The following is a 26,478-nucleotide window of genomic DNA, read 5'->3' as shown; positions in this document are numbered from 1 at the left end:
TGCAGTTTCAAATTCTGGCCTACCTTGTTGTAAAATGAAATGTCGTGTGACGAGGGCCCCCGTCGGATAGACCTGATCGCCTGGTGCAAGTCTTTTGAGGTGATGCCACTTCGGCGACTAGCGCATCGATGAGGATGGAATCGTGATGATGAAGACGACACAAACACCCAGTCCCTGAGTGGAGAAAGCCTCCAACCCAGCCGGGAATCGAATCCAGGCCCTCCGGTATGACAAGTCGGTGCTCTGTCCTCTCAGCTACAGTGGCGGACTACCTTGTTGTAATACTATTGCGGTCTTTTGAAATAGCATGAGACATTTATAGAAGTAAGCTTTCTGATAATACTGATACACGTCTGTCAGCGATGACACAATCACAAAAAGAGCCCTGTGTATTAGTGCTCTATTTTTTAAATTTAATGCAAGATCTTTGATAAACATACAAAACATGAGCGTTTTTAGTTTACTAAACCAAACTAATGTGATGTCCCGTAGATAATTTTCATGATTATTTTATAGAAATGATGTGGAACAAGTCAGGTTACAAGATATATACAGGGTGGTCCATTGATTGGGACCGGGCCAAATATCTCACAAAATAAGCGTCCAACAAAAAAACATCAAAGAACAAAACTTGTCTAGCTTGAACGGGGAAACCAGTTGGCACTGTGGTTGGCCCACTATATGGCGCTGCCATAGGTCAAATGGTTATCAACTGCCTTTTCTTAAAATGGGAACCCTCATTTTTTGTTACATATTTGTGTAGTACGTAAAGAAATATGAATGTTTTAGTTGAACCACTTTTTTCGCTTTGCGATAGATGGCGCTGTAATAGTCCAAAATATATGGCTCACAATTTTAGATGGACAGTTGGTAACAGGTAGGTTTTTTAAATTAAAATACAGAACATGGGTATGTTTGAACATTTTATTTTGGTTGTTCCAATGTGATACATGTACCTTTGTGAACTGATCATTTCTGAGAACGCGTGCTGTTACAGTGTGATTACCTGTAAATACTACATGAATGCAATAAATGCTCAAAATGATGTCCATCAACCTCAATGCATTTGGCAATGCGTGTAACGACATTCCTCTCAACAGCGAGTAGTTCACCTTCCGTAATGTTTGCACATGCATTGACAATGCGCTGCCACATGTTGTCAGCTGTTGTCAGTGGATCAAGATAGCAAATATCCTTCAACTTTCCCCACAGAAAGAAATCCGGGGACGTCAGATACGGTGAACGTGCGGTCCATGGTATGGTGCTTCGACAACCAGTCCACCTGTCATGAAATATGCTATTCAATACCGCCTCAACCGCACGTGAGCTATGTGCCTCACATCAATCATGTTGGAAGTACATCGCCATTCTGTCATGCACTGAAACATCTTGTAGTAACAACGGTAGAACATTACGTAGGAAATCAGCATACATTGCACCATTTAGATTGCCATCGATAGAGTGGGGGCCAGTTATCCTTCCTCCCATAATGCCGCACCATACATTAACCCGCCAAGGTCGCTGATGTTCCACTTGTCCCAGCCATTGTGGATTTTCCATTGCCCAATAGTGCATATTATGTCAGTTTACGTTACCCCTGTTGGTGAATGACGCTTCGTCGTTAAATAGAACACGTGCAAAAAACCTGTCATCGTCCTGTAAGTTCTCTTGTGCCCAGTGGCAGAACTGTACACAACGTTCAGAGTCGTCACCATGCAATTCCTGGTGCATAGAAATATGTTACGGGTGCAATTGATGTTGATGTAGCATTCTTAACACCGACGTTTTTGAGATTCCTGATTCTTGCGCAATTTGTCTGTTACTGATGTGCGGATTAGCCGTAACAGCAGCTAAAACACCTACTTGGGCATCGTCATTTGTTGCAGGTCGTGGTTGATGTTTCACATGTGGCTGAACACTTCCTGTTTCCTTAAATAACGTAACCATCTGGTGAACGATCCGGACACTTCGAGGATGTCGTCCAGGATACCAAGCAGCATACATAGCATACACGTGTTGGGCATTTTGATCACAATAGCCATACATCAACACAATATCGACTATTTCTGCAATTGATAAACGGTCCATTTTAACACGGGTAATGTATCACGAAGCAAATACTGTCTGCACTGGCGGAATGTTACATGATACCATGTACTTATACATTTGTGACTATTACAGCGCCATCTATCACAAAGCGAAAAAGTGGTCCAACTAAAACATTCATATTTCTTTACGTACTACATGAATATGCAATAAAAAATGTGAGTTCCTATTTTTTTTAAAAAAACAAAAAAAAAACAACCCCAGTTGATATCCATTTGACCTACGGCAGCACCATCTAGCGGGCCAGCCATAGCGCCATCTGGTTTCCCCCTTCAAGCTAGATGAGTTTCATTCTTTGTAGTGTTTTCGTTTGATGCTTATTTCGTGAGATATTTGGTCCAGTCATTATCAATGGACCACCCTGTATACACAGATTAATAGTGCTAATGTTGCTATTACTTGAATTTTTAGTTCTACACATGCAACTAAATTTAGAGGTACAATTTATTTTATTTATTCATTTATTTGTTTTTTTAAGAATTATTTAGTCAAAGGTATTGACTGTATCCAAATAATGACTATGAATATTCAGTTTAGAGTAAGATAATTGTATTAAGGTTGCAGTGTACCATGATGTCAAAACAGTTGAAGCTTCAAGAAACTTTTGTAATTTTCTAACAAGGGAGTGTTGAACTGTGAGCCTACTGTTGTTATAGAACCTTTGAATGTGAAGGGATCTATTGTATTGTTTGAGCCGTTGGCAATGGCTGTAAAATGTAATGGGTATTGTGCAACTGATGACTTATCTGCGAAGCTGTGTACAAAATACTGCAAATAGTATTAGTGTATTGTTCAACCTCAAGTCAAAATGTGTAATATTATGCTGTGTAGTGATTTATAACATGTAACAATTCAGAACTTACTGTGTTAATTTCTATGCTTTTCAGGGTGTCAAACATCATCCGTTTTTGCACAAAACTTGCTAAATTAATCATTAACATTATTAAAAATATCCACGGGTGTACTGACGGTGTACAGTGTCCAACTGGCACAATATTTCGGCGATCATACATGTCGCCATCATCAGGTGAACTGACGGACTGAGCTCCTGTGAACGTGCCGGCACGGAGATCCGTACGCTATGGCTGCTCAGGGGGAACTGGGTTCGGTCGCGGCTGATTTAAATAACCTCCGCCCGCGGCGCGCTCACTCCGCCATCCACACCCCGCACCACGGTCGCGCGGTGGAACAGATTGCGACGGCGTCTGAGATTACGTCGGTGTGATGGCTCTGTCCGCTGTGGTAGTCACAACTATACATTTGCTCGATTTACTCTCGATTAACCCAATCGCCGGTTCCCAAGCCTTGCTAAGATTATAGCCACAGTCACGGTTTATGAGGTCGTCATTGGTGCGAATTTCGGTGGCCTCTCTGACAACACTGTCCCAGTATCTCGACATCTGTACCAGAATCCTCGTGCGTTCGTACTCCATAGCGTGATTTTCCGACAAACAATGTTCAGCAAACGCCGACTTGCTCGGATACATCAATCGAGTGTGCCTCTGGTGTTCACGGCATCGATCCTTGATGGTACGCATCGTCTGACCAATATACGACTTGCCACATTGACACTGAATGTGGTACACGCCGGCCTTCCTCAAACCGAGGTCATCTTTGGCGCTCCTCACCAGTGCACGAGTTTTATCTGGAGGACAAAACACAGTTCCGACCCGGTGTTTCTCCAAAATGCGGGCGATTTTCCCCGAGAGTGCACCTGAATATGGAATAAATGCAGTGCCTACCTCCTCCCTCGTGATTTCATCCAACAACACAGGTTGTGCTGTAGTGGTTGGCCGGAGAGCATGTTGAATCTGCCACTCTGAGTACCCATTTTTCGGAATACAGTTCTCAGATGTTCCAATTCCTGGGGTAGACACTCTGCGTCAGAGATAGTGCGCGCCCTATGTACTAGAGTTTTAAGTACCCCGTACCTCTGTGAAGGGTGGTGGCAGCTGTCTGCGTGCAAATACAGATCAGTGTGCGTTGTCTTCCGATACACCCCATGGCCTAGGGTGCCGTCAGCCCTTCTCTTGACCAAGACGTCAAGGAAAGGTAGTTTACCCTCCGTTTCAGTCTCCATAGTGAATTTGATGTTGGGGTGTATGGAGTTTAGATGTGTAAGGAAGTCAAGGAGTTTATCCATACCATGTGGCCAGATGACGAACGTGTCGTCCACGTAACGGAAAAAGCAAGTAGGTTTCCATACGGATGACGACAGGGCTTCCTCCTTGAAGTTCTCCATGTACAAATTCGCTACCACCGGTGAGAGTGGGCTACCCATGGCGACTCCCTCCGTTTGTTCGTAGTATTCTCCATTAAAGAGAAAATACGTGGAAGTCAAGACATGCCTAAAAAGTTCAGTGGTCTTCTCGTCAAACTTCTGACTAATCAATTCTAGTGACTCGCAGGGTACCCTTGTAAACAAGGAAACGACGTCAAAACTCACCATGATATCTGACTCATCCAACCTGAAGCTATCAAGGCGTTTAACAAAATCCACGGAATTACGGATGTGATGAGGGCATTTACCCACATAAGGACTTAATATTCCCGTCAGGTATTTGGCCAACAAATATGTAGGTGCCCTGATGTTGCTGACAATGGGGCGTAATGGTACCCCCTCTTTGTGAACCTGCGGGAGTCCATATAGTCTAGGCGGTACCGGACCTTGGGGTAACAGTTTCTTAGCGTCACCCTCCGGTAAATCTGCGTCCTTGAGAAGCGCCCTCGTCTTGTTCTCCACCTTCTCTGTAGGGTCAACGCTGATCTTCCGGTAGGAATCGTCATTTAGCAGGCTCTGCATCTTATCAGTGTAGTCCTTATGGGAGACAACAACTGTAGCATTGCCTTTGTCAGCCGGTAAGACAATAATTTCAGAGCGCTCCCTCAGATCGCGAATGGCCGCCCTCTCTTTACTTTGACTTCATCGACTTGGATTTCGTCAACGCATGACAAGTTTCACGAAGTATTTCCTCAGCTGATTCAGGCGGAAGTCGAGCTGCAACCTGTTCAACAGCACTAACAATTTCTGCGACCAGAGTGAACTTGGGGGTGGGAGCGAAGTTGAGACCTTTCTGCAAAACCGAGACCGCATCATCACTCAACACCATGCCACTCAAATTCTATCTCTGATGCAGAGAGTCTACCCCAGGAATTGGAACATCTGAGAACTGTATTTAAAAAACAAATGGGTACTCAGAGTGGCAGATTCAACGTGCTCTCCGGCCAACCACTACAGCACAACCTGTGGAGTTGGATGAATATCTATTGGAAACTAACTAAATATTGCTGCTTAAATAATTGAAAGGAAAATTTTGAAAGAATAACTGAAAGAAATTGGAAGGTACACATATCCTGAGTCAACTTTAACTGCCACTAATAACAACAGACCTTCAATATTCAATACATTTAAGATTAACAGTTACCATAAAATTTAAGTACTCCTCGTTATCGCCATTGTGCATAGGGCTGGTTATGATGATCGCCCCTCCTCAGCTCTCGCGAATTCCTCTTGTCTGCTTCAATCCTCTTGATGCAGGGTTCTCGGTGTGTCACGGAATGATGGTTTTTTAATAAATTTCGTCTCCTGAATAACGTTTATAACACTTCTTTAATGTCCATTTAGAATACACATTTTTGAACAATATTAATGTGGCAGAACTCTTCATATGTCTGCCGCTACCACTTATAGAGACAAACAGATTTTTTTACAATATTAACTCGGTGGAACTCGTAATATGTCCGCCCGCTGTCACTTACAGAGACAGACAGAGTAATATAAGGAATTAAAAAATTGAAGAGCATATCTCTACTTGTTTTGTTCCTATGCCAGTGTTATCTATGGTAAAAAATTATTATTATTATTGTTTCTTTACTTTCTCAGACGTTAAGTCTGGTTAAAAATGGAAAGTGACGCGGACCTTGATCAAGCGTCACTTCCTTTTAACTGTACGGTATATGTTATATTGCATTTAGGAACTTTCGGGTAATTGAACATGTATCAATAATTACAGATTTCTGTAGTTGTATATATAAGTTTGGATGTAGCTGTATTGAATTGATGTACTGGTGGATATTGTGTGGTATGACTCCTGTAGTTGATAGTATGAGGGCAGTTCAATAAGTAATGCAACACATTCTTTTTCTCGGCCAATTTTGGTTGAAAAAACCGGAAATTTCTTGTGGAATATTTTCAAACATTCCCGCTTCGTCTCATATAGTTTCATTGACTTCCGACAGGTGGCAACGCTGTACGGAGCTGTTAAAATGGCGTCTGTAACGGATGTGCGTTGCAAACAACGTGTAGTGATCGAGTTTCTTTTGGCGGAAAACCAGGGCATCTCAGATTTTCATAGGCGCTTGCAGAATGTGTACGGTGATCTGGCAGTGGACAAAAGCACGGTGGGTCATTGGGCAAAGCGTGTGTCATCATCGCCGCAAGGTCAAGCAAGACTGTCTGATCTCCCGCGTGCGGGCCGGCCGTGCACAGCTGTGACTCCTGCAATGGCGGAGCGTGCGAACACACTCGTTCGAGATGATCGACGCATCACCATCAAACAACTCAGTGCTCAACTTGACATCTCTGTTGGTAGTGCTGTCACAATTGTTCACCAGTTGGGATATTCAAAGGTTTGTTCCCGCTGGGTCCCTTGTTGTCTAACCAAACACCATAAAGAGCAAAGGAGAACCATCTGTGCGAAATTGCTTGCTCGTCATGTGGCTGAGGGTGACAATTTCTTGTCAAAGATTGTTACAGGCGATGAAACATGGGTTCATCACTTCAAACCTGAAACAAAACGGCAATCAATGGAGTGGCGCCACACCCACTCCCCTACCGAGAAAAAGTTTAAAGCCATACCCTCAGCCGGTAAAGTCATGGTTACAGTCTTCTGGGACGCTGAAGGGGTTATTCTGTTCGATGTCCTTCCCCATGGTCAAACGGTCAACTCTGAAGTGTATTATGCTACTCTTCAGAAATTGAAGAAACGACTTCAGCATGTTCGTAGTCACAAAAATCTGAACGAACTTCTCCTTCTTCATGACAAAGCAAGACCTCACACAAGTCTTCGTACCCGAGAGGAGCTCACAAAACTTCAGTGGACTGTTCTTCCTCATGCACCCTACAGCCCCGATCTCACACCGTCGGATTTCCATGTTTGGCCCAATGAAGGACGCAATCCGTGGGAGGCACTACGCGGATGATGTAGTAGTTATTGATGCAGTACGACGTTGGCTCCGACATCGACCAGTGGAATGGTACCGTGCAGGCATACAGGCCCTTATTTCAAGGTGGCGTAAGGCCGTAGCATTGAATGGAGGTTACGTTGAAAAATAGTGTTGTGTAGCTAAAAGATTGGGGAATAACCTAGTGTATTTCAATGCTGAATAAAACAACCCCTGTTTCAGAAAAAAAATGTGTTGCATTACTTATTGAACTGCCCTCGTATAATGTCAACTTTATCCTGATGCCACATGTCCTTGACTTCCTCAGCCAGTTGGATGTATTTTTCAATTTTTTCTCCTGTTTTCTATTGTATATTTGTCGTATTAGGTATGGATATTTCGATTAGTTGTGTTAATTTCTTCTTTTTATTGGTGAGTATGATGTCAGGTTTGTTATGTGGTGTTGTTTTATCTGTTATAATGGTTCTGTTCCAGTATAATTTGTATTCGTCATTCTCCAGTACATTTTGTGGTGCATACTTGTATGTGGGAAGTGTTGTTTTATAAGTTTATGTTGTAAGGCAAGCTGTTGATGTATTATTTTTGCTACATTGTCATGTCTTCTGGGGTATTCTGTATTTGCTAGTATTGTACATCCGCTTGTGATGTGATCTACTGTTTCTATTTGTTGTTTGCAAAGTCTGCATTTATCTGTTGTGGTATTGGGATCTTTAATAATATGCTTGCTGTAATATCAGGTGTTTATTGTTTGATCCTGTATTGTAATCATGAATCCTTCCGTCTCACTGTATATATTGCCTTTTCTTAGCCATGTGTTGGATGTGTCTTGATCAATGTGTGGCTGTGTTAGATGATACGGGTGCTTGCCATGTAGTGCCTTCCCCTTCCGATTTACTTTCTTCGTATCTGTTATTATTATTATTATTATTATTATTATCATTATCATTATACATATAAAAAGAAATGAATGAGAGAAAGGAATAATAATAATAATAATAATAATAATAATAATAATAATAATAATAATAATAATGATGATGATGATATGATTCTTCCCAATTTTGATATAAGGTAGTGGGCGTGCGCAAAAGCTAGAGGGCTTGGACTGATGGATTTTAAAGCTGGACCTATCTGGGTGTTGAATTTTAAGGCAGTCCACAAGATAAGCCACAAAGTTGTGCAATTTCTAACGTACAAACATGCTCATGTACAAGAAGAGAAAGATAATTCTGCAAATACATATGGTATTGACTTCATGTACACTGCAGTTCCTGATTATTCAGCAGCTGTAATTCTAAATACCGACCAGTCTCAATTTAATTATGATATTCACAAAGACCACACAGTGTTTTGCACCCTTGAATGAGACACTATTGTCAAGTTGCAGTCGGCATCTGGAACATCACGTTCGTATAAAATTCAGCCAATTAGTTCCATTTGAGGTAGACTTTTTTTCTTCACGTCTCACTGTCTTGCATGCAAGTGGTACATTTAGTCCCCTTGTGTAAAAGAAAATGAATCAACCCCGAACATATACATAACGGATTCAAAATCGGGCAAAGCAAACAAGCGTATTATTGATCAGTGGTAGGGCAACTGTTTCTCCCCCAGAGCTGGAACAAAATGTTGTCTATTTCTGGATTCATTTCCACTCTGACAGGATGTACTCGTAAATCTGGATAAACACACATAGGTAACAAACCGTTCCACTTGGTGCAGTGTCCCTTGTTCAACCTTAGGATGTATGCATTTTTAGTCATTGGAAAAAGCTTTTAATTATTTTATGAACAAGTATTACTCGAGAACATTGATATTGAACTCTGCAGTTGTAAAGCCATCATCAGCCTTCATGCACTTATCCATATTCAGGTCAGTGTGCCCATATTCAACAACACGATCAAACCTGCCTGGAAGAAAGTTGAATGTGATGCTTTTTATGCTCCCGACAATGTAAACTGGAATATGGAAAGTTCAAGTTGCTCAGCACTTAATTGCACAACTGCATGCTTTATCCTATGCATGTGTTGTCATTTACATTCGTGTTTAACAGATTTCTACACCAAAACCCATAAATGTTTAATAATAGATTCATACAGCTAAACAGAATAAATAAATAAATAATAATTATTATCTCATTGCCTGTGTTTCATGTCCTAATAATTATTACACCCCCATCTATGAGGCTCAATGTAATTACCACTGCCGCGTGGGATTAGCCGAGCGGCCTAAGGTGCTGCAGTCATGGACTGTGCGGCTGGTCCCGGCGGAGATTCGAGTCCTCCCTCGGGCATGGGTGTGTGTGTTTGTCCTTAGGATAATTTAGGTTAAGTAGTGTGTAAGCTTAGGGACTGATGACCTTAGCAGTTAACTCCCATAACATTTCACACACATTTGAACATTTGAATTACCACTGTTGTTTTTGTTGCAGTCTTCAGTCCAAAGACTGGTTTGGTGTAGGTATCCATGCTACCCTATTCTGTGGAAGCCTCTTCATTTCTGAATAATACTGCAACCTACATTCTTCTGGATCTGCTACTGTATTCATCTCTTGGTCTCCTCCTAAAATTTTCATACCCCCCACTTCTCTCCATTACTAAATTAGTGATCCTTTGATGTCTCAGAATGTGTCCTATCAACTGATCTCTTCTTTTAGTCAAGCTGTGCCACATATTTATGAATTCTGTTCAGTACCTCCTCATTAGTTACTTGATCTACCTTCTAATTTTCTGCATTCTTCTGTAGCTTTTTCTTTAATCTGTTTATTGCCCATATTTCATTTCCTCCTGAAGAGGTGCAGCAGCCTTTTCAGTAGTTGCAGGGGCAACAGTCTGGATGATTGACTGATTTGGCCTTGTAACAATAACCAAAACGGCCTTGCTGTGCTGGTACTGCGAATGGCTGAAAGCAAGGGGAAACTACAGCCGTAATTCTTCCCGAGGGCATGCAGCTTTACTGTATGATCAGATGATGATGGCGTCCTCTTGGGTAAAATATTCCGGAGGTAAAATAGTCCCCCATTCGGATCTCCGTGCGGGGACTACTCAGGAGGACGTCGTTATCGGGAGAAAGAAAACTGGCGTTCTACGGATCGGAGTGTGGAATGTCAGATCCCTTAATCGGGCAGGTAGGTTAGAAAATTTAAAAAGGGTAATGGATAGGTTAAAGTTAAATATAGTGGGAATTAGTGAAGTTCGGTGGCAGGAGGAACAAGACTTTTGGTCAGGTGAATACAGGGTTATAAATACAAAATCAAATAGGGGTAATGCAGGAGTAGGTTTAATAATGAATAAAAAATAGGAGTGTGGGTAAGCTACTACAAACAGCATAGTGAACTTATTATTGTGGCCAAGATAAGACACGAAGCCCACGCCTACTACAGTAGTACAAGTTTACTTGCCAACTACCTCCGCAGATGATGAAGAAACTGATGAAATGTATGATCAGATAAAAGAAATTATTCAGGTAGTGAAGGGAGATGAAAATTTAATAGTCATGGGTGACTGAAATTCGACAGTAGGAAATGGAAGAGAAGGAAACGTAGCAGGTGAATATGGATTGGGGCTAAGAAATGAAAGAGGAAGCCGCCTGGTAGAATTTTGCACAGAGCATAACTTAATCATAGCTAACACTTGGTTCAAGAATCATGAAAGAAGGTTGTATACATGGAAGAACCATGGAGATACTAAAAGGTTTCAGGTAGATTATATAATGGTAAGACAGAGATTTAGGAACCAGGTTTTAAATTGTAAGACATTTCCAGGGGCAGATGTGGACTCGGACCACAATCTATTGGTTATGAACTGTAGATTAAAACTGAAGAAACTGCAAAACGGTGGGAAATTAAGGAGATGGGACCTGGATAAACTGACTAAACCAGAGGCTGTACAGAGTTTCAGGGAGAGCATTAGGGAACAATTGACAGGAATGGGCGAAAGAAATACAGTAGAAGAAGAATGGGTAGCTATGAGGAATGAAATAGTGAAGGCAGCAGAGTACCAAGTAGGTAAAAAGACGAGGGCTAGTAGAAATCCTTGGGTAACAGAAGAGATACTGAATTTAATTGATGAAAGGAGAAAATACAAAAATGCAGTAAGTGAAGCAGGCAAAAAGGAATACAAACGTCGACAGGAAGTGCAAAATGGCTAAGCAGGGATGGCTAGAGGACAAATGTAAGGATGTAGAGGCTTGTCTCTCGAGGGGTAAGATAGATACTGCCTACAGGAAAATTAGAGAGACCTTTGGAGAAAAGAGAACCACTTGCATGAATATCAAGAGCTCAGATGGAAACCCAGTTCTAAGCAAAGAAGAGAAAGCAGAAAGGTGGAAGGAGTATATAGAAGGTCTATACAAGGGCGATGTACTTGAGGACAATATGATGGAAATGGAAGAGGATGTAGATGAAGATGAAATGGGAGATATGATACTGCCTGAAGAGTTTGACACAGCACTGAAAGACCCAAGTCGAAACAAGGCCCCGGGAGTAGACAACATTCCATTAGAACTACTGACAGCCGTGGGAGAGCCAGTCCCGACAAAACTGTACCATATGGGGAGCAAGATGTATGAGACAGTCGAAATTCCCTCAGACTTCAAGAAGAATATAATAATTCCAATCCCAAAGAAAGCAGGTGTTGACAGATGCGAAAATTACCGAACAATCAGTTTAATTAGTCACAGCTGCAAAATACTAACGCGAATTCTTTACAGAGGAATGGAAAAACTGGTAGAAGCCGATCTCGGGGTAGATCAGTTTGGATTCCGCAGAAATGTTGGAAAACGGAGGCAATATTGACCCTACGACTTATCTTAGAAAAAAGATTAAGGAAAGGCAAACCTACGTTTCTAGCATTTGTAGACTTAGAGAAAGCGTTTGACAATGTTGACTGGAATACTCTCTTTCAAATTCTGAAGGTGGCAGGGGTAAAATACAGGGAGCGGAGGGCTATTTACAATTTGTACACAAACCAGATGGCAGTTATAAGAGTCGAGGGACATGAAAGGGAAGCAGTGGTTGGGAAGGGAGTGAGACAGGGCTGTAGCCTATTCCCAGTGTTATTCAATCTGTATATTGAGCAAGCACTGAAGGAAACAAAATAAAAGTTCGGAGTAGGTATTAAAATCCATGGAGAAGAAATAAAAACATTGAGGTTCGCCGATGACATTGTAATTCTGTCAGAAACAGCAAAGGACTTGGAAGAGCAGTTGAACGGAATGGACAGTGTCTTGGAAGGAGGGTATAAGATGAACATCAACAAAAGCAAAACGAGGGTAATGGAATGTAGTCTGGTGATGCTGAGGGAATTAGATTAGGAAATGAGACACTTAAAGTAGTAAAGGAGTTTTGCTATTTGGGGAGCAAAATAACTGATGATGGTCGAAGTAGAGAGGATATAAAATGTAGACTGGCAATGGCAAGGAAAGCGTTTCTGAAGAATAGAAATTTGTTAACCTCGTGTATAGATTTGTATAGATTTAAGTATCAGGAAGTCGTTTCTGAAAGTATTTGTATGGAGTGTAGCCATGTATGGAAGTGAAACATGGATGATAAATAGTTTGGACAAGAAGAGAATAGAAGCTTTCGAAATGTGGTGCTACAGAAGAATGCTGAAGATTAGATGGGTGGATCACATAACTAATGAGGAGGTATTGAATAGAATTTGGGAGAAGAGGAGTTTGTGGCACAACTTGACTAGAAGAAGAGATCGGTTTGGTAGGACATGTTCTGAGGCACCAAGGGATCACCAATTTAGTACTGGATGGCAGCATGGAGGGTAAAAATCGCATAGGTAGACCAAGAGATGAGTACAGTAAACAGATTCAGAAGGATGTAGGCTGCAGTAGGTACTGGGAGATGAAGAAGCTTGCACAGGATAGAGTAGCATGGAGAGCTGCATCAAACCAGTCTCAGGACTGAAGACCACAACAACAACAACAACAACATGGCTAAACTTCAGATTCGATATTAACATATTTCTCTTCTTTAGAAACGCTTTTCTTGCAATTGCCAGTCTACGTTTTACATCCTCTCCACTTTGGGCATCATTAGTTGTCTTTCTGCTTAAACAGTAAACGTCACCTACTACTTTAAGTGTCTTTTTTCCTGCTCTAGTTCCCTCAGCATCACATGTTTTAATTTGACTACATTTCATTATCTTTTGATGATCATCATCTTGCATCCTCCTTTCAAGACACTGTCCATATTGTTGAACTGCCCTTGCAAGTCTTTTGATGTGTCTGACAAAATCACAATATCATCAGCAAACATCAAAGTCTTTATTTCTTCTTCGTGAACTTTTATTTATACTCTAATTTTTTCTTTGGTTTCCTTTAATGCTTGCTCAGTCTACAGATAGAATAACATTGGGGATAGACTACATCGCTGTCTCACTCCTTTCCCAACCACTGCTTCCCATTTGTGTCTCTTGACTCTTATAACTGCTATCTGATGTCTATTCAAATTGTAAATAGCCTTTCACTGCCTGTATTTTACCCCTGATATCTTCAGACTTTAAAAGAGATAAGTCGTAGGTCAGTATTACCTCATGTGCTCGTTGATTTTACCAAACTCTAAAACTTATCTTCCCCAAGGTTGGTTTCTACCTGTTTTCTCATTCTTCTGTAAAGAATTTGTGTAACTATTTTGAAACCATTACTTACCAAACTGATAGCTCGGTTATTTTCACACCTGTCAGTGGCTGCTGCTTTTTTTGAAACTGATATTATTACATTGTTTTTGAAGTCCTGAGAATATTTCGCCTGTCTCTTACATCTGGCGTGCTAGATGGAAGAGTTTCTTCGCAGCTGGCTCTCACAAGGCCATTAGTAGTTCAGACATAATGTCTTCTACTCCAGGTGCCGTAACTACAGCAATGGGCAGCTAAAATTGATGCAGTAAGTATTGCTTACACCTGACATTTCCATTTAATTAATTTTATTCCAACATCAGTGCAACACTTTGGGAATGCACCTTGTCACCCATTAAATGTTTGCCTGTTTTATTATGAACATTTTGAGGAATAAAAGTAAATCGAATACTTTGCCAATCTTATTAGTGTACAACTCTGGTTTTCTGGAACTGTTGCATAACAAGTCAGAAGTAAGTAATTGTGCAGCCAAACTCATGTTCGTGAATTTGAAATAACATAACCTCAGCAGGCAAAAATTAGTTAAAAGAGCACACTGGTCACTTTGGAGAACTGCATAGAGAGACCATCGACTGCTGATGTAGTAAGTCATGGCACTTGATTGATTTGTATGTGATGGTGTTGGGTTCTCTTCTAATTATTTGATTTTGATTTAGTGCAACTTTCTGTCATTGCATAATCACACCAGATGGCACTCTGATGGTGTGACTTGATAATATCATCCTCCATTGGACAAAGGAATTGTATATGTTATTCATTATAATTGTTTTGTGTTAAGTGAAATCCAGTTATGATTACAATGTATACAAGCCAAGTGAGAGAACATAATAATTTTGAGATTATCTTTAGAAACATCTACGAAAAACATTTAATGAAATATTTTTTTATAATTTTAAAAACTATACTGTTAAAAACCAGAAAGTTTTTGGTTTAGGTTTGTGAAGTTCGCCTGCTTTATTTCTTCATTGATAGTCCTCAGTGTTGACTAATCATTACATTATGAAAAAAAGTTACAATCGCATAACTTAATTACTACTCAAATCAAAATTAAGAGGATGGAAGTTGTACCAAATCATTGCCCTACTTCTCCACTCAGCTCCGAACACTACTCTCATTCAACATGAAAATTAAATCCTCACAAAATGTTACCAAATAGTTGACCTGTCAGATTATTCACATCACTCTAGCACCACTGTTACCTATAAATTAAAAAATTACTGTTCTTCATTCCAGTATTACCACTTTAATCAGATAATTCTGCAGAACACAAACAGACGTTTTCAGATAACCTACAGATCCAATGATGCAGCATTATATGGCTTGTACCTATATATCTCTTAATCTTAAGTTCTTATTCCCAGCTGCAGTGTCATGAATTGCACAATATACACAGCACCAAAATGTTGCCTATTTCAAAAATCGATCCTAAATATAGTTACACCACATTTGTTTGTATGCAGTTATCTTTTTCATTACTCAATCATGTCTGTCAGCTCCATTATTTTACTTACCTTTTGTACCTCATTAGCTAGTGGAGTGCATTCTCAAAAAGTATCCCTACTGCAGAGACAGGCTCCCTAACCATTACAACCCTAACTTTATTCATTATTTTATTATTTCATTATTGCTTGATTATGTAATAAATAAACACCTGCTCTGCTTATCCAGTGCAAAATTGATTCTACTGTAAAAACACTCCACAGTAACAGATCCTTATGCTAAGGCAAACTTAACTCTCATTACTGCTGAGACAAAATTATCACTTAGAAAAACTGTTATTTCACTGTAGTCCATCAAATTGCTTGATATTCTAGCCTGAGGGGCGATATACATACAAATATTGCGTATTCTTTTCACACACATTACTCCAGGCAACTATGTTTAAGGTTGTATTTCCTTAATGTTAGAAGAGGCTGTGCCATGATACACTTCTATAGGTAGATAGTTATCTCCATATACTGATTGCACTGAACACAAACACTTCTATTATACCACACTTAATATTAAGACCTGGTATTCAGGTTGGTTTTTTACTGCATATTGCCTCTGCTGCTGCACGATATTATACTAATTTCATACATGAGCTGATTACTTCAGATGTTAATAGTTTTCAGATAATCTGCACCTTCTCCTCCACATATGTTGACACCTTTCATTTTCTGTTTACCTTACCTCTTTGTTTGACAGAAATTCTTTAAGCATGACACCAATTTACTTTCATTTCCTTTCATAAAACCAAAATAAACACAGTATCTCATAGATTACCAAATAACACTGCTGGTTTCTCTCTCTCTCTCTCTCTCTCTCTCTCTCTCTGTCTCTGTCTCTGTCTCCGTCTCTCCCTCTCTCCCTCCCTCCCTCCCTCCCTCCCTATCTCGATTCCATTACTTATGACTTAACACAACACGATATACACGGTGAGTCACTAACTATTGCCACCAAGAATAACTCCGAAAGTATGATTGGAGCTGAAAAGTTTGTGGGACAAAGTTGCATGGGACAATGGGGCCATAAAATGACATTGGTTTTTTGTTGCTAGGCGGGGTCGCATCAGAGATATGGTGGTCAACTTTTTTTTTTAATGGGATACTATAGTTTGGTACCTATTTTCTGATAGTGGCTACCGAGACGAATGTAATGATGTGTAACAGTAAGGTCTTTGAAGGTCAAAAAGGTGGCATGACCGTCCATTTACAGAAGGTGTTCGAAGTGATGGTTGTTGGTATCAATGCAGTGCTGCAATCTCCTTATCATGGATTGAGTGGTACCTTATCACTTCAGCACTTATCAAAGCACTTGCTCTGACAATTCTTTCTCGTATATCGTGCAAATAGTAAATATTCGCGGATTACAGCATATCCATCTAATGTGCCATTGACATGTAAACACCATTCGACAGTTTCACAATACAACACAACATTCGCTTGATTCAACGATACTAGTCTTACTGTTCCTATTAGTGTTGTATTGCAAAACCATTGAATGGTGTTTGCATGTCAATGGCAATTTTGAATCTACATCTTTATTTACTTTTACCAGTTTTTCCTCTACCACTACTGCACACTTGATTTCTACCTCCGTTTTTAAATCATTTTTAATCTGATCAATTTGGTTTTCAAGTTTAACCCTATTTTCAGCACAAAATTTCCTGGCTGCTGTGACTTCTTCTTTACACTGTTTCTCGGAAGCCTCCACCCTCCTACTATAGTCATCACAAATCTTCTTTCACTCTATTACACATTTAGTACTCATTAATGTTAATTTCTCATTAGTGTTATGTACTACTGTCTTTATCTGTTTATCACAATCTTTAACTACCACCTCAATCTTCTTATTTAATTCTGAAAGATTAGAGCTGACTACCTTATTTTCCTTTTTAATTTCTTTCTTCATCCTTTAAGCTACTAATGTCTTCTTTTGTACACATACTACTCATAATTTGCCTTAACATTGCTTCCAATTTTCCATCTGCCATAAACTGTTGCCCTTGCTGACTTTCACTACTAGATTCCTCCCCCTGAGCGTTAACAATTTCATCCACTTTAGTACTGTAGATGACACTTTTATAATTTCCACTTTTATAATTTCATCTACAATAGGACTTTTGTCCCCATAATTCAAGTTACATTCATGTCTGATTTATAACCATCATCATCTACCGAATTGGTCCCCATGAAATCTTTCTATTCATTTAAAAACTTAACCTCTACAGCTCTGTTATTAATCACATACCTCCCCTGTTGTCCATTCTCACCATCACACTATCTCATTCGTTAAGGCCACTCATTACGTATCACTTAATATAAAACAGATTTTGCTATTACCTTATTTTTAATCACTTGTCTCCAGCTGCTGCTGCGGTTGTCAGCTCGATTCGTCATCTGCACGGCAGCTGCAAGTTGTAGTTTTTTCAGTGATGTGTGTTGTTTATCCCAGTTGGCTGTGTCTACCTGTATACTGATTGGCTGCTCCTGTACTCAGTGGCTGCTTCCATAGAACCCACTCACTGATTGGCTGCTGTTATACTATGGCCATCAAACCCATGCCCTGATTGGCTGTTGCACCTCCTTCGTTAAAATCACTGTACTGTAAACCGTATTTGAGTTCACTGTTCAAAATTTGTGAGCCATAGTTTATTGTGCCCAAATACAATAGTGCTCACCCGAAAGTGCACCAGATGTGACATTCACCTGCTGTATTTCTTCGTTGATAGTCCTCAGTGTTGACGTACTGCATTGTTATATTGGCTGAAAAATGGAAGTCCAACACACTACTGCAAATGGTGTAGCTGACAGTCACACAGTTGTGTTTCACTGTTATTTACTTTCAGTTCACAATCCCGAATATTACACAGTTATATGGTCAGTTAACTATTGGTTAACTTATGATAAGCCCCATTAATAGTTTGCAGGCAAGTGTCAGCATACTGCTACAATAGTTTCCCATTGAACATCTATGAGCAGTAAAAAACTAACCACACAGTTCTTGCAGAATAATGCAGTACATGTGACACTATTGAACAAGCAGTGTCATTGTTTTAACACATAGCCTATTTATGTTACACTATTTCCACTGTTCAGTTGATGCATTACTCTAATTGATAGACTTCCTGTCTGAAAATTGGAAGTGGTCTTACTGTCTAGGGACAAAAAATCAGACCTTTATATATTCTCACAATAATAGGCACTGAAACTATACAGAAATTACAATTAAAACATAACTCATTCAATTAACTGAATACACCGAAAAATTGGTTCCTTTTAACAGTTTCTTCTATCACAAAGGTTAGGCCAAATTATTTGTTTACATAATGAAATTAACAGATATAGGTATGCAAACAATGTTTTTGACAAACCAGGTAATTATTTTGGCATTAATTAAGGGCTGGCTTTGCTAACATCTTTTCAAATAGAGCCAAATAAATACTTTAAAAATCCGAGTAGTTCTTCTTCCAAATGTTTATAATTATTACAGAATTTATATTTGTTTATACGTCAACAATAGAATTTAAGTCTCAAAGCAATTACTGATTTCACCCTATAACAAAAGATATTAACTAGGAATAGTCAAAATAAATTAGGAAATTGATTACATAAACAAAACTAAGCACAAAATTAGATCTGGTGCTATATTCTTTAAGGCTGAGGCCAACCTTTCTCTTTTATGAAAATGCAAATTATACTTGTGTATGTTAATGGTAATTATTAAAAAATGAATTTAAGGAGGTAGATGGCAAAACAAGAGAGGAAGTAAAAAGATCCCAGCTTGCTTCGTCACAGGTTCTCTATGTACACTTAATAATGGTACCAGACATGAAGCTAGACTTTATTACATCCAAGACTACACTCATATATCAGGGTACAGTTATCTGTGTCATGATTAAAATTAACACACAATACATCTAATTTATTGACTACAGCCAAGTGGAGGCAACTTACACTTATTGCAGTGTCTTTTTTGATTTTATCATAAAAAATAGAATTATGTTTTGGCAAGTTTTTAATTACATGATGTCACCTCATATCAAGGTGATTTTGAGTACAAACCATGCATCGATTAGAAAGGACACTCATCTTAATTCACACTGTATACACAATTTTTTTCAATAATAAAATTACACAAGACACTACAGTAAGTGTAAACTGCCTCCATTTGGTTGTCAGTAAATAAATTAGATGTTATTATGTATTAATCTTAATCATGACATAGGTAATTGTATCCTTAGATATCAGTGTTGTACTGAGAAAGGTGGTGCAGTGATTAGCTCACTGGACTCGGATTCGGGAGGACGACGGTTCAAACCCACATCCAGCCATCACGATTTAGATTTTCCGTGATTTCCCTAAATCACTTGAGGCAAATGCCAGGATGGTTGCTCTGATGGAGCACAGCCTACTTCCGTCCCCATCCCTCCCTAACTGATGGGAGTGTTGACCTCACTGTCTGGTCCTCTCCTCCAAACCAACCAATGTTATCTTGAATATAGTAAAGTTTAGCTTCATGCCTGGTGCTATTGAGTATACATAAAGAACTTTGAAACCAAATGACTTCTGGTTTTTAATTGTGTAATTTTCTAAAATTGTGAAAAATTATACATTTTAAAAACATATCATTTAAAAAAAAGTTTCTTAAAGATAATCTCAAAACTATTATGTTCTCTGACTTGGCTTATATATAAATGTTGTAAATAAAAATTGGATTTTATTTAACATTAAACAATTACAGGGAATTATATATATATAATAGACGGAAACATTCCACGTGGGAAAAATATATCTAAAAACAAAGATGATGTGACTTACCAAAAGAAAGCGCTGGCAGGTCGATAGACACACAAACAAACACAAACATACACACAAAATTCAAGCTTTCGCAACCAACGGTTGCTTCGTCAGGAAAGAGGGAAGGAGAGGGAAAGACGAAGGGATGCGGGTTTTAAGGGAGAGGGTAAGGAGTCATTCCAATCCCGGGAGCGGAAAGACTCACCTTAGGGGGAAAAAAGGACGGGCGCGCGCACACACACACACACACACACACACACACACACACACACACACACACATATACAGACACAAGTAGACATATTCAAAGGCAAAGAGTTTGGGCAGAGATGTCAGTCGTGGCGGAAGTGCAGAGGCTAAGATGTTGTTGAATGACAGGTGAGGTATGAGTGGCGGCAACTTGAAATTATCGGAGATTGAGGCCTGGTGGGTAACGGGAAGAGAGGATATATTGAAGGGCAAGTTCCCATATCCGGAATTCGGATAGGTTGGTGTTAGTGGGAAGTATCCAGATAACCCGGACGGTGTAACACTGTGCCAAGATGTGTTGGCCGTGCACCAAGACATGTTTAGCCACAGGGTGAGCCTCATTACCAACGAACACTGTCTGCCTGTGTCCATTCATGCGAATGGACAGTTTGTTGCTGGTCATTCCCACATAGAACGCTTCACAGTGTAGGCATGTCAGTTGGTAAATCACATGGCTCTGCCTTTGATCGTGTACACGTTCCGGGTTACAGGACTGGAGTAGCTGGTTGTGGGAGGGTGCATGGGACAGGTCTTACACCGGGGGCAGTTACAAGGGTAGGAGCCAGAGGGTAGGGAAGGTGATTTGGGGATTTCATAGGGATGAACTAAAAGGTTATGAAGGTTAGGTGGACGGCGGAAAGACACTCTTGGTGGTGTGGGGACGATTTCATGAAGGATGGATCTCATTTCAGGGCAGGATTTAAGGACGTCGTATTCCTGCTGGAGAGCCACATTCAGAGTCTGATCCAGTCCCGGAAAGTATCCTGTCACAAGTGGGTCAGTTTTGGGGTTCTTCTTTGGAGAGGTTCTGGGTTTGAGGCGATGAGGAAGTGGCTCTAGCTATTTGCTTCTGTACCAGGTCAGGAGGGTAGTTGCGGGATGCAAAAGCTGTTTTCAGGTTATTGAAAGGGCAAAGCCGATTTTCTTCCCCATCCTTCCCTAATCCAAGTTTTTGCTCCATCTCTAATGACCTTGCTGTCAATGCGACACTAATCTTCTCCTTTGTAGCGGTGCATTTGTACACAGTTTCTTTTATGTCTGACGCGTTGATTTCTAGTGAACACACACACACACACACACACACACACACACACACACACACACACACACACACACAACTGTTGTCAGTTTTCATGGCCAGAGCCACTACTTCTCATTTAAATAGCTCCTCTGTAGACCTCACTAGGGCTGAGTGCACCGCACTGGTCAACAGCACTTGGCAGACCCGAACAGTCAACCACCCAAGTGATGGCGAAGCCTGACAGCACTTAACTCCGGTGATCTGATGGGAAACGGTGTTACCACTGCGGTATAGCCGTTGGCTGTTCCATACATTATGGTAAACAGTAAACTTGTGTGTAATGTTACATCATGCTAGTTAATTGTTTATCTTGTCAATTTCAGCTCTATCCTATTGCAGATACAAAGATGGTAACATAGTCTTGCCGAAACTGGTTATGTAAATCTTGTAATGCTTTATCAGTGATCTTGGTATTTGAATGTTTCTTCAGAGTGATTGCCCCCACATTTGTAGTGTCAAGAATATATCTTTTGATTATGTTAGCTGATGTACCATCTATGTTGTCTTTGCACTGAGAAGGGATCAGGTGCTAGCCTAGTTGTGACGGACCTGGTGTCAGCAGGTTTTCACCTTTATATATGTTTTATACTTTTCAGCAGTTTTGTGTAATGTATGTGTGTGCATTAGTTATACCATTGATTTACTTACTGTGCGTTTTGTACGTTCCAGCTGTGTTATGGAATGTTTTCATGTTTTTCCACTTTTTCTGTAATGTTTTCATGTTTTTCCACTTTTTCTTTTTTATTTTCAAAATTTCATGTTCTTGTTATGTCTGTGATTAACTTCTTGTGAATGTTCCATTCCAAATATAGTCAGTGTACTTCAGATTCCTCTTCCAGTCGTGTAATGAACAAGGGAACTTTGCCTGTCTGAATGCACTGGCCTCGCATTCGGGAGGAGTGAGGTTTATTCACCATCGGGCCATACTGACTTGGGTTTTCTACGCGTTCACCAAGTGAATGTGAGTGGTGCCTTTGATTTTCCCCTACCAGAACAGCATACAAACTTTTGAATCAGAGATACAATGGAGTTAGCGTTCAGTTCTCACAGGTGAATTACTAGTTTGGCAGTATAGACAGCAGTTCAACCATAAAATTATTGATTGTATAATTGGCAATATTCACTGATCAGATGATGCTCGGGGAATTAGGTTAGGTAAGGAAACACTTATAGTAATAGATGAGTATTGCTATTTGGGGAGCTAACAACTGATAATGGTCGGAGTAGAGAGGATATAGCATGTAGACTGGCAATAGCAAGGGAAGTGTTTCTGAAGAAAAGAAATTTGTTAACATCGATTTACGTGTCATGAAGCCTTTTCTGAAAGTATTTGTATGGAGTGTAGCCATGTATGGAAGTGAAACATGAACGGTACATAGTTTAGACAAGAAGAGAACAGAAGCTTTCGAAATGTGGTGCTACAGAAGAATGCTGAAGATTAGATGGGTAGATCATGTAACTAAAGAGCAGGTACTGAATACAATTGGAGAGAAGAAGAATCTGAGGCACAACTTGACTAGAAGAAGGTATCGGTTGGTAGGACACGTTCTGAGGCATCAAGGAGTCACCAATTTAGTATTCGAGGGCAGCATGGAGGGCAATAATCGTAGAGGGAGACCCAGAGACGAATAAACTAAACGGATTCAGAAGGATGTAGGTTGCAGTAGGTACTGGGTGATGAAGAAGGTTGCACAGGAACGAGTAGCATGGAGAGCTGCATCAAACCAGTCTCAGAACTGAAGACTACAACACTGATTGTTACTGGTCAACGTGAAGTTGGATGGAGCCTGGTAGTGTTCCGTGGAAGTGATGCGGTAACGAAAGTACGAGGGTAAGTCAATTATTATCTGCAAAGTAAGTATAAAATTTTATTGTAATCAAATAGGAAACTTACAAGAACATCATTTTTCAACATAGTCTCCTTGCGTTTCAACGCATTCAGTCTATCGTTGTCCAAGCTTCCTGATGCCCTCATAAAAGAAGGTTCTCGGTTGAGCTGCGAGCCAGGAATGCACCGCTTCTTTCACTGCTCTGTCCGAGGCAAATCGACGGCCCCTTAATGCCTGTTTGAGTGGGCCAAACAAGTGATAGTCAGAAGGGGCAGGATCAGGACTACTTGGAGGATGATCCAGTATTTAAAATTTTAGTTTCTGAAGCGTTTCAGCAGTGTGGGCATCAGTATGCAGACGGGCATTGTCGTGCAACAACACAACACTTTTTGACAACAATCCTCGGCGTTTGCTTCGGATTGCAGGCTTTAGCCTGACAGTAAGCATCTCACTGTAACATACATTGTTTATTGTTGTGCCCCTTTCCCCATAACGTTCCAGTACTGGACCTTGTGCGTCCCAAAAAACTAAGCGTCTGTTATCCTGCGGACGGTTGGGTCTTGAACTTTTTCTTGCACGGCGAATTTGTATGTTTCCATTCCATACTCTGCCGTTTACTCTTCGGCTCGTAATGATGGATCCATGTTTCGTCACCAGTAATTATCCTGTCTAAGAAGTTGTCCCCTTCGTTACCACAGCGATCCAAATGTTTTCTGCAGATGTAAAAGCGCGTTTGTTTATGCAACTGCCTGAGTTGTTTTGGGACCCATCTTCCACAAACTTTATGAAACCCAAGTCTGTTGTGGATGATTTTGTAGGCAGAACCGTGACTAATTTGCGAACGACGTGCCACTTCGTCAGTAGTTAATCGTCTGGCTAAGAGAATCATTTCATGGGAATGCTCAATGGTCTCTTCATTTGTGGCCGTAAACGGTCGTCCGGCTCCTTCATCGTGCGTAACACTTGTGCGACCATTTCAGAATTTTACAATCCATTCGTAGATACTCCGTTGTGGCAAAAACTTTCTTTCCGTACTGCACCGAAAGTCTTCGATGAATTTCGGTCCCTGATACGCCTTCCGGTCACAAAAAACGTTGCTCTTCTTTGGTGCAAATAGACAGCGAAGCAGACACGATTAACAGAACGGTAGCGATAACGGAACTAACCGAGCAGCTTGAAAACTGCAAAGATATAACAACAAATAAACAAAGCGTGCATAATAAACGTAAAACGACAGTACTACGAAAATAAACAAAGATATAACTAATTTGCGGGTAATAATTAACTTACCCTCACATATAAGCAAAGCAGACACCGACAGGGGATCACCCTACCGAATGTATGGGCTATAAATCTGGAAATCCGTCGACATAAGCAACTTTGAGAAAGGGTCGGCCGCTGTGGCCGAGCGGTTGTAGAGGCTTCAGTCCGGAACCGGGCTGCTGATACGGTCGCAGGTTCGAATTCTTGGGCATAGATGTGTCTGATGTCGCTAGGTTTAAGTAGTTCTAAGTCTAGGGGACTGATGACCTCAGATGTTAAGTCCCATAGTGCTTAGAGCCATTTGAACCATTTTTGACAAAGGGTAAATTATTATTACGCAGAGCCTGTGAATGGGTATCTGGATAACGGCGAAGCTGGTCGAATGTTCACGTGCTACTGTCATGAGTATCTACAGAAAGAGGAAGGACAGTGAAACTACCACTAGGTGCTGAATGGTTGGACGGCCAATACTCTTCACAGAACGTGGGGTTCGGAGACTTGTCTACTCAGTAAAGTAGGATAGATGGCGATCTGTGGCATCTCTGCCGAAAGAGCACAATGCTGCTGCACTTACAAGTGTTTCGGAGCACACCGTCCATCGTACGTTGTTGAACATGGAGCTCCGCAGCAGACCACCGTTACGTGTTCACATGTTGGCTAACATGGGCAAATGCGATTGCAGTGGGCACGGGACCATCGGGATTGGACTGACAATCAGTGGAAACGTGTCAGCTCTTTGAGTGAATCACATTTTTGCTGCACTAGGTCGATGGTCGTTTCCACAAATGCCGTCATCGAGGTGAGAGGCGGCTCGAAACGTGCAGCGCACCATGGTCGCAGGCTGGTGGGAGCAGCATTATGCTGCAGGAGACATTCTCCTTACATGGAGCCTGCGGTAGTAATCGAAGACACGCTGGCAGCTGCGAACCACCTGCATCCCTTCAGCCTTGAAGTCTTCCCCGACAGCGTTGTCATCTCTCAACATTATAATTGTTTGTGTCTCGGAACCAGAATCGTGCTACAGTGGTCTGAGGAGAGATATAGTGAACGTTGCTGTCTCGGCGACCAAATTCACCTGATGTAAATCCTGCAGATCCCATCTGGGTCGCGATCAGGAGCCATCGCCGCCTGTGCAAATCAGCGACCCGTTATTTACGTGAATTACATGTCTTATGCGTAAACAGCTAATGCCACATACTTTCATAAACCTACCAACAAACTGTCAGATCCCTGATAAGCAGAATCTGCTATGTATTTCGCTCCAAGGACGTGTAAACAAACTATTAAGCAGGTGGTTAAAGCGTTTTGGCTCATCAGTGTGCTCTTCGTGTCTCGGAACAAATATGAGGGAAAGAGAGATTTTTCGATGAATTTTGCACAGCATACATACTTACAGGTGTATGAAACTGTAGAATTTTCCAAATCTATTAAAAACTGGCATAATCAACTATAAAATTTGAGTTTTTTCCTAAACTTGAAGTTTTGATTTGATTTATTATTGGTCCTGTAGATCAAACAGTTTGTACAGCAAAGCCCATCATGATATAGGACAAGTCAATTTGAAAAATTATGTTAAGATAATATCTGACGAGAGATGACAGTAGTGGCACATAACTCACATAGTAGAATACATATAGGATATATAGACAAAATATAAAAAAGGTGGTGTTTGATGAGAGATGACAGTGGTGCATACTGCACATAGCAGAATACATATAAGAGATACAGAGTATGAGTAACAAACAATAATTAAATTATCTTACTAAGTAGAAATATCTACAAGTAAATGTACAGCTTATTACAACTAATTAAAATTTTGTGGTACATAGTTCACATAGTAG

At 40.5% G+C, this 26,478-nt stretch overlaps 1 protein-coding gene across 1 annotated transcript in view; it reads left to right on the top strand.

Annotated features, from left to right (window-relative positions):
• The window catches only part of LOC124719730, a 149,452-nt gene that overhangs the window by 122,555 nt on the left and 419 nt on the right, over positions 1–26,478 (top strand). The gene's annotated exons all lie outside the window — the stretch shown is intronic.

The sequence above is a fragment of the Schistocerca piceifrons genome, chromosome 11 (genome assembly GCF_021461385.2).
Source record: "Schistocerca piceifrons isolate TAMUIC-IGC-003096 chromosome 11, iqSchPice1.1, whole genome shotgun sequence".
Lineage (NCBI taxonomy): Eukaryota > Metazoa > Arthropoda > Insecta > Orthoptera > Acrididae > Schistocerca > Schistocerca piceifrons.
This window is presented reverse-complemented; position numbering and strand designations above follow the sequence as displayed.